The sequence below is a fragment of the Homarus americanus genome, unplaced genomic scaffold (assembly GCF_018991925.1).
Source record: "Homarus americanus isolate GMGI-L3 unplaced genomic scaffold, GMGI_Hamer_2.0 scaffold26351, whole genome shotgun sequence".
In the NCBI taxonomy this organism is placed as follows: Eukaryota; Metazoa; Arthropoda; class Malacostraca; order Decapoda; family Nephropidae; genus Homarus; species Homarus americanus.
The window spans coordinates 4,496,659-4,505,140 of record NW_024724368.1 but is presented as its reverse complement, the minus strand read 5'-3'; the positions used below and the strand labels follow the sequence as shown (position 1 = coordinate 4,505,140).

Here is an 8,482-nt window from a genome sequence, read left to right as displayed (position 1 = left end):
GATTCAGATTTTTCAGAGATTAGCCCCATGTAGCGCCGGGGTGTGGTGCGGGGCGGGGGCCAGGTTTTTGGGGCACCAGCCTGTATATTCTGTGTAAGGCGAAGCGCTGAGGCAATATAACGCACAACTTTTGTGAGGTCATACAGACAGTGGTGTATGGGTAGGGTGTTGGTAGGGGGGGAGGTGGTGTGGGGACGCTGGTAGGGGAAGGTGGTGTGGGGCCGCTGGGGGTAGGTAGTGTGGGGCCGCTGGGGGGGAGGTAGTGGTGGGCCACTGGGGGAAGGTAGTGTGGGGCCACTGGGGGTACGTGGTGGGCTACTGGGGGAGAGGTAGTGGTGCGCCACGGGGGAGGAGTGGTGCGCCGGGGAGGAAGCAGTGGTGGGCCACTGGGAGGTAGTGGTGTGGGCCACTGGGGGAGGTAGTAGTGGGCCTGGGGTGGAGGTAATGTGGGGCCACTGGGGGAAGTAGTGGTGGGCCACGGGGAGGTAGTGGTGGCCCACTGGGAAGTGGTGGGCCACTGGGGGAGGTAGTGGTGGCCCACTGGGGGAGTAGGGGGTGGGTAGTGGTGGGCCACTGGGGGGAGTGGTGGGCCACTGGGGGAGGTAGTGTGGGGCCACTGGGGGAGGTAGTGGTGGGCCACGGGGGAGGGGAGGTAGTGGTGGGCCACTGGGGGAGGTAGTGTGGGGCCACTGGTGGGGAGGTAGTGGTGGGCCACTGGGGAGGTAGTATGGGCCACTGGGGGATGTAGTGTGGGGGCACTGGGGGGTAGTGTGGGGCCACTGGGGGAGGTAGTTTGGGGCCACTGGGGAGGTAGTGTGGGGGCACTGGGGGATGTAGTGTGGGGGTACTGGGAGGAGGAGGTGCAGGGCCAGGGGGAGTTCGTGTGGGGCCACTGGGGGGGTGGTAGTGCGGGGCCACTGGGGAGGTGGTGTGGGGACACTGGGGGGTGGTGTGGGGGCACTGGGGGTAGTGTGGGGCCACGGGGAGGTAGTGCGGGAGCCACTGGGGAGAGGTAGTGTGGGGGCACTGGGGGCAGTGTGGGGCCACTGGGGGTAGTGTGGGGCCACTGGGGAGGTAGTGCGGGGCCACTGGGGGAGGTAGTGTGGGGGCACTGGGGGGTAGTGCTGGGGCCACTGGGGGAGGTGGTGCGGGGGCACTGGGGAGGTAGTGTGGGGGCACTGGGGGTAGTGTGGGGCCACTGGGGGAGGTAGTGTGGGCCACTGGGGGAGGTAGTGTGGGGGCACTGGGGGAGGTAGTGCAGGGCCACTGGGGAGGTAGTGTGGGCCACTGGAGGGAGGGTAGTGTGGGGCACTGGGGGAGGAGGTAGGGCAGGGGCCACTGGGGGAGGTGGTGCGGGGCCACTGGGGGAGGTAGTGTGGGGCCACAGGGGTAGTGGTGTGCCACTGGGGGGAGGAGGTAGTGGGGGCCACTGGGGGAGGTAGTGTGGGGCCACTGGGGGGAGGTAGTGTGGAGCCACTGGGGGGAGAGGAGTGTGGGGGCACTGGGGGAAATAGTGTGGGGCCACTGGGGAGGTAGTGGGAGCCACGGGGGGGAGGTAGTGGGGCCACTGGGAGGTAGTGTGGGGCCACTGGGGGAGGGAGGTAGTGTGGAGCGGGGTAGTGGGCCACTGGGGGTAGTGTGGGGCCTGGGGGGAGGTAGTGTGGAGCCACTGGGGGGTAGTGGTGTGCCACTGGGGGGAGGTGAGTGGAGCCACTGGGGTAGTGGTGGGCCACTGGGGCGGAAGGTAGTGTGGGGCCACTGGGGGAGGGAGGTAGTGTGGAGCCACTGGGGGGTGGTGGTGTGCCACTGGGGGAGGTAGTGTGGGGCCACTGGGGTAGTGTGGAGCCACTGGGGGAGAGGTAGTGTGGAGCCACTGGGGGGGAGGTAGTGGTGGAGCCACTGGGGGAGGGAGTGTGGGGCCACTGGGGGAGGTAGTGTGGGCCACTGGGGGTAGTGGTGCCACTGGGGAAGTAGTGTGGGCCACTGGGGGATGTAGTGTGGGGCCACTGGGGGAGGAGTGTGGGGCCACTGGGGGGAGGTAGTGGGGGGCCACTGGGGGAGGTAGTGTGGGAGCCACTGGGGAGGTAGTGTGGAGCCACTGGGGAGTGGTGGGCCACTGGGGGAGGTAGTGTGTGGGCCTGGGGGGGATGTGGTGGGCCACTGGGGGTGGTGTGGGCCACTGGGGTGGGTGTGGGCCACTGGGGAGGTAGTGGTGGGCACTGGGGGGGTAGGCAGGGGAGGTGGAGGGCCCTGGAGGTAGTGGAGGCCACTGGGGGGAGGGCCACTGGGGAGTAGTGGAGGGCCACTGGGGGGGAGTGGGGCCACTGGGGAGGTAGTGGGGCCACTGGGGGTAGTGGGGTGGGCCACTGGGGAGAGGTAGTGGGGAGGGCCACTGGGGGGAGGTAGTGGGGGGCCACTGGGGGGAGGTGGGGGGGGCCACTGGGGAGGTAGTGGGAGGCCACTGGGGAGGAGTGGGGCCACTGGAGTAGTGGGGGGCCACTGGGGAAGGAGTGTAGGGCCACTGGGAGGGAGTGGGAGGCCACTGGGGGAGGTAGTGGGGAGGGCCACTGGGGGAGGTAGTGGGAGGGCCACTGGGGGTAGTGGGGAGCCACTGGGGGAGAGGTAGTGGTGGAGCCACTGGGGGAGAGAGTGGGAGGGCCTGGGGGGGAGGTAGTGGTGAGCCACTGGGGGAGGAGTGGTGGAGCCACTGGGGGAGGTAGTGGTGGGCCACTGGGGGGAGGTGGTCCACGGGGGAGGTAGTGGGGGCCACTGGGGGGAAGTAGTGGTGGGCCACTGGGGGGAGGTAGTGGTGGGCCACTGGGGGGAAGTAGTGGTGGGCCACTGGGGGGAGGTAGTGGTGGGCCACTGGGGGGGAGGTAGTGGTGGGCCACTGGGGAGGTAGTGGTGGAGCCACTGGGGGTAGTGGTGTGCCACTGGGGGGGGGAGGTAGTGTGGGGCCACTGGGGGGAGGTAGTGTGGAGCCACTGGGGGGTAGTGGTGTCCACTGGGGAGGTAGTGTGGAGCCACTGGGGGGGGAGGTGAGTGGTGGGCCACTGGGGGGGAGGTGGTGGTGGGGCCACTGGAGGGGGAGGTAGTGTGGGCCACTGGGGGGGTAGTGGTGTGCCACTGGGGGAGTGGTGTGTGGGCCACTGGGGGGATGTGGTGTGGGGCCACTCTGGGGGGAGGTAGTGTGGGGCCACTGGAAGGTAGTGTGGGGCCACTGGGGGGAGGTAGTGTGGGGCCACTGGGGGAGGTAGTGGTGGGCCACTGGGGGGGAGGTGTGGGGCCACTGGGGGAGGTGGTGTGGGGCCACTGGGGGGAGGTAGTGGTGGGCCACTGGGGTGGAATGGTGGTGGGCCACTGGGGGGGAGGTAGTGGGGGATATATCGTATAGATTGGCTAATACAAACTGACGTGAACCTTCAGCTCATCTCTAAAAGGTTCGTACGATGTTTTCCCAAATACTTACGTTAATCTGGTCTTTAAACTGATGCAAAGTGAATGTTGCTAAGGAAGAGCTTCTCTGTTATTCTGATACTATTTATGTTTAAAGTTGAGAAAATCAATACCTCAGTTCAGTACATTGTTGTGTTTTCTGTTACGAGAATTATTCATAGTACGAAAATTTGTGACTCTGGCTCCTGATTCTCAAAGATTCTCAATTAAATTATTTTATTTCCACGACTCGGGATGGTAGAACACACCCCATGACTTGTTCAAGTTTTAGTGCTATTTAGATACCATTATGGTGGCCATCTTTGTGACGTCAGATATAGCTTCCCGCTTACTTGTTTATGGGGAAATAGGTAAAAGGATGGAACTGTGCTGGACGATTACTATTAGATGCAGGTGATGGATTATTAACACGGACCATATGCAGTACATATATTTCAAGGTGACCTTCGGTGTGTCGTGGAGCCGCCCATGTGTGAGAGGCGGTGTAGGCAAGTCCAGTTCACCGCGTGTGCTGTTTCACACACACACACACACACACACTCACTCACTCACTCACTCACTCACTCACTCACTCACATACACATTTTTCCCGTGTTGGTAAAGTGAAACAACATCCTCTCAAGGTGTAGGGTGTTGAGGGTGTGTTGTTGTTGTAACTTAAAAGGCGCTTCAACTGCCAGGGTTATTTACACCGTTCAATCTCTGTCTTCATTGAGTCACGACGCGTGTGTGTGTGTGTGTGTGTTATTTAAGGCAACAACCTCATGGCTCGGGTATGTTATCGACGCACTTGTGACACGTTTATGACTCAAGCACTCTTATAGACTATTGAACGCCACTACAGAAACGCGCGGAATCACTCCGTCTCATTTGATTGTTTACATTTGGGTGAAGCGAGACGACTTGTGGCGCAGGTGAGGTCATTTAGTCTCTTACTATCAATATATTAGTTGAAACAGATGGCCAAGTCGTGTATAAGTTCAATATACCCTCTTGGGAAGGTTCAATCCAAAGTGAAGTATACGTCTTAGTTCTAGGGAATTAGATGCTGATAATATATCCATCGAGTAAGCATCATCAGATAATACTGTAGTAAATGTTATGCTGAAATATCACGGAGGAAAATAGTTCACGAAGACCAGATTGAGATAAGAGATGTGGCCGAGCGGTGACGACACTCACCCGGACGATACGTCAACGTCGGGGCGCCCGCTTGATTGCATTAGTTGGGGAGCAGGTGAAGAATAGTTCCTACGTTTCTCATTCCTCATAATTCTTGCTCACTTCGTCTACATCAGGGCTCATCAGGAAGCTGTGTGTGTGTGTGTGTGTGTGTGTGTGTGTGTGTGTGTGTGTGTGTGTGTGTGTGTAATGATTTTTTTTGAAGAGGCGATGACGAGAGGCTAAGAGGTGAGTAGTGAACTAAACGATGTCATTCAGAACTATAAAGATAATCATACTTGCTTAGTACTGACAGGTAGACAGATACTGGGAGTGGTAGACGGTCAGATATTAGCACTGGTAGACGGAAATACTAGCACTAGCAGGTGGACATTTATTAGAACTAGCAGGTTGCCAGATGCTAGGATTAGAAGATGAACAGATGGTGCTATAAAAAATAGTGTGTGTATAAAAATAGGTACTAGTTCTTGTACATGGACATACACACACGCACACACATACACACACACACACACACACACACACACACACACACACACACACACACACACACACACACACACACACACACACACACACACACACACACACACACACACACAGTTGCAGACAGAAGGACAGCCAGGCGGACAGAGAAACAGACAACACATGCTTTTTATAGTTGTGTCTATTTGATTAGAGAGTGTCTGCTCTTCTGGCAGTACTGGTTTCTGTCTGATCTGTCTACTGTACTAGTACTGATGTCTGTCTATCTGCCAGTACTGATGTCTGCCTGTCTGTCTGTCAGTCTGCGGCGTGTAGGAAGGAAGAGGCGTTAGCGTGTAGGAGAGGGGTGTATCGTGGCGTGGTGAACGAGACCTAATCTGGCGTATAGACAAGAACAGACGATCCAAGGCAGGTGAGGCGTGGCGAGACCATGGGTGAGGCAGAGTCAGCCTAGTGTTGAACTTCTCTTCCTCTGTGCCTCTCTCCCTACCATCCTTCCTCCCCTCCTTCCTCCTCCTCCTCCCCTCACTTCCCTCTTATATTCATAGTGAAAACACTTGAAACTGTCTGTCTGTCTGTCCCCCCTGAGAGCTGACACATCCGCATCCCGTCTGGCCCTGCTACTGCCCCAGTCACCTCCTACCCTGCCCTCCTCTGGCCCTGCTCTGCCCCAGTCTTACTGCCACCCTCCTCTGCCCTGCTACTGCCCCCAGTCTTGCCTCCTCTGGCCCTACTGCCGGTCTTGTGCCACTGCCCTCCTCTGGCCTACTACTGCCTGTTCCTGCCACTGCCCTCCTCTGGCTCTGCACTGCCCCGGTCTTGTGCCACTGCCCCTCCTCTGGCCCTGCACTGCTGCCCAGTTTCACTGCCCTCCTCTGGCCTGCTACCCCCAGTCTTACTGCCCTGCCCTCCTCTGGCCCTGCTACACAGTGTGGCCCCCTGCCTCCTCTGGCCCTGCTACTGCCCCAGTCTTACTGCACTGCCCTCCTCTGGCTCTGCTACTGCCCAGTCTTACTGCCCTCTCTGGCTCTGCTACTGCCCCGGTCTTACTGCCACTGCCCTCCTCTCGGCCTGCTACTGCCCGGTCTTACCCACTGCCCTCCTCTGGCCCTGCCTGCCCCAGTCTTACTGCCACTGCCTCCTCTGGCCTGCTACTGCCCCAGTCTTACTGCCACTGCCCTCCTCTGGCTCTGCTACTGCCCCAGTCCTTTTACACTGCCTCCCTCTGTTTCTGCCCGGTCTTACGCCACTGCCCTCCTCTGGCTCTGCTACTGCCCCAGTCATACTGCCACTGCCCTCCTCTGGCCTGCTACTGCCCCGGTCTTATTGCCACTGCCTCCTCTGCCTCACTGCCCGAGTCTTGCACCACCCTCCTCCTGCTCTCTGCCCCAGTCTTACTGCCACTGCCCTCCTCTGGCCCTACTGCCCCAGTCTTACTGCCCTGCCCTCCTCTGGCCCTGCTACTGCCCCAGTCTTGTGCCTGCCCTCCTCTGGCCTCTTACTGCCCCGGTCTTACTGCCACTGCCCTCCTCTGGCTCTGCTACTGCCCCGGTCTTACTGCCACTGCCCTCCTCTGGCCCTGCTACTGCCCTGGTCTACTGCCACTGCCCTCCTCTGGCCCTGCTACTGCCCCGGTCTTACTGCCACTGCCCTCCTCTGGCCCTGCTACTGCCCCGGTCTTACTGCCACTGCCCTCCTCTGGCTCTGCTACTGCCAGTACTCTCGCCCGTCCCTACTGCCACTTCTTATTATGTCTGCCACTGTCTTGCGTCGCGTTTATTAGGTGTTATTATTGCTACTGTCGCAGTTATTAGGATTATAACATGTCACTGTCGGGATTAAGTGTGTATTGTTACTGTCGCATTTATTACCGTAGGTCTTGGGTTTGTTGCTGTTGTCATTACACCTGTGGCTTGTCACTGTCTTGTTGTGTTACTGTCATGGTTATGGAGACAGGATCACTAATAACTTTTTTTTTACTCCCGGTCTATTCCTCGATGAGAGAGAGAGTGAGAAAGGGGAGTAGAGAGTGTTTTGAAGATTACTTAACACATTTTATATTGCCCCCCCCTCCCCCCCTCCTGCTGGCCACGCCTCTAGGATGGCCATTGACTTGTGTCCTCACTGTCGGCAGGTCCTGGACACATACAGGTTCCTGGATGCACGTGAACATGACACCCCCGATAAGAGAGAGAAAATTTACCTCACATTTCACCAGTTGCTCCATCACACACACACACACACACACACACTCTTGTGAAATCATTAGAATGTATAAAATCGACGCACGGGACATGTTGGGCGTGATGGTCAGGCCAGAATCTCATTACAGAACCACCGACTCCTTCGTGCGGAAATTACGGGGTCATATTTCTAAATGTTCTGATAAGTAATGGCTTTTATATATGATTTGTGGCTGGTGTTATCGACATAAATATTGTACAAACATTCACGGAAAACACTCTGAAATTCCACTGAGTTTCTGTTTAGTATTTTACAGATGGTAAATAGTAGGAGAAATCAGTGTCAATATAAGAAAACATGAAGAATTTTATACGTGGCTCCGATACCTCCGGAAGGGGTTCAGGGGATTTAACTGTGAATGGTAGACATGGCCAGCGCCCACCATGTGAGCCGCCAGCAGGTTGAGGACGGACGGGTAGAGCCTTGTTTGTTTATGTATCCGGGAGCTTAGGCTGATATATATACAGTATATGTGGGTTTTTGTTCTGGCGACGTAGGAGTTTTATAGGTGGTAATGGGTCGAGTTTCTCCTGTAGTTGACGGATTGTGTGTAAGTTTGTGTTGAACTGTAGATGATTTTGTTACTTCAGTGGAGACATTGTTTGTGTTGTCCGGCTGTGTGACTGAATGTGTAAACAGGAGAGAGAGGTCAATTGTTGTTTAATGGAAGTTTCCTACATATGATTATAGTTATTTTAAGAGTAAGAAATTGTTTATAAATAATGGTGAAATGTGCGTAATGCATGACGAGGTGGCCGAGTGGTTAAGGCGTTGGACTGCTAATCCAATAGGGTCTCCCTGCGTGGGTTCGAATCCCATCCTCGTCGAAGCAAAACTTTTTCAGGGTTTTTAAGATGAAATGCTTGAAGCTTAATTTAATGTGTTTGGTGGTGTTGTTGTTATGGTAATGATGGTCTGTTTGTTGCCAATATTAGTAGTCTGGTTGATCAAGTTGTCACGTAGAAAATTTGGTCTCTGAGGGAACTGCTGATTAGAAACCGCCGTTTTTCACTGACCGAGGATTAGAAACCTCCTCTTGAATTGTGTCCAGGTAATCCCCAGGTAATTACTAAAGACTGAACACAGAGATAGGTTGAGCTCACTTCCTGTTGTG

At 56.5% G+C, this 8,482-nt stretch overlaps 1 non-coding gene across 1 annotated transcript; it reads left to right on the top strand.

Annotated features, from left to right (window-relative positions):
* Positions 1 to 8,113: 8,113 nt before the first annotated feature.
* Positions 8,114 to 8,195, top strand: Trnas-gcu. Its single transcript has one exon. It is a non-coding gene; the product is annotated as a tRNA-Ser (tRNA).
* Positions 8,196 to 8,482: the final 287 nt, after the last annotated feature.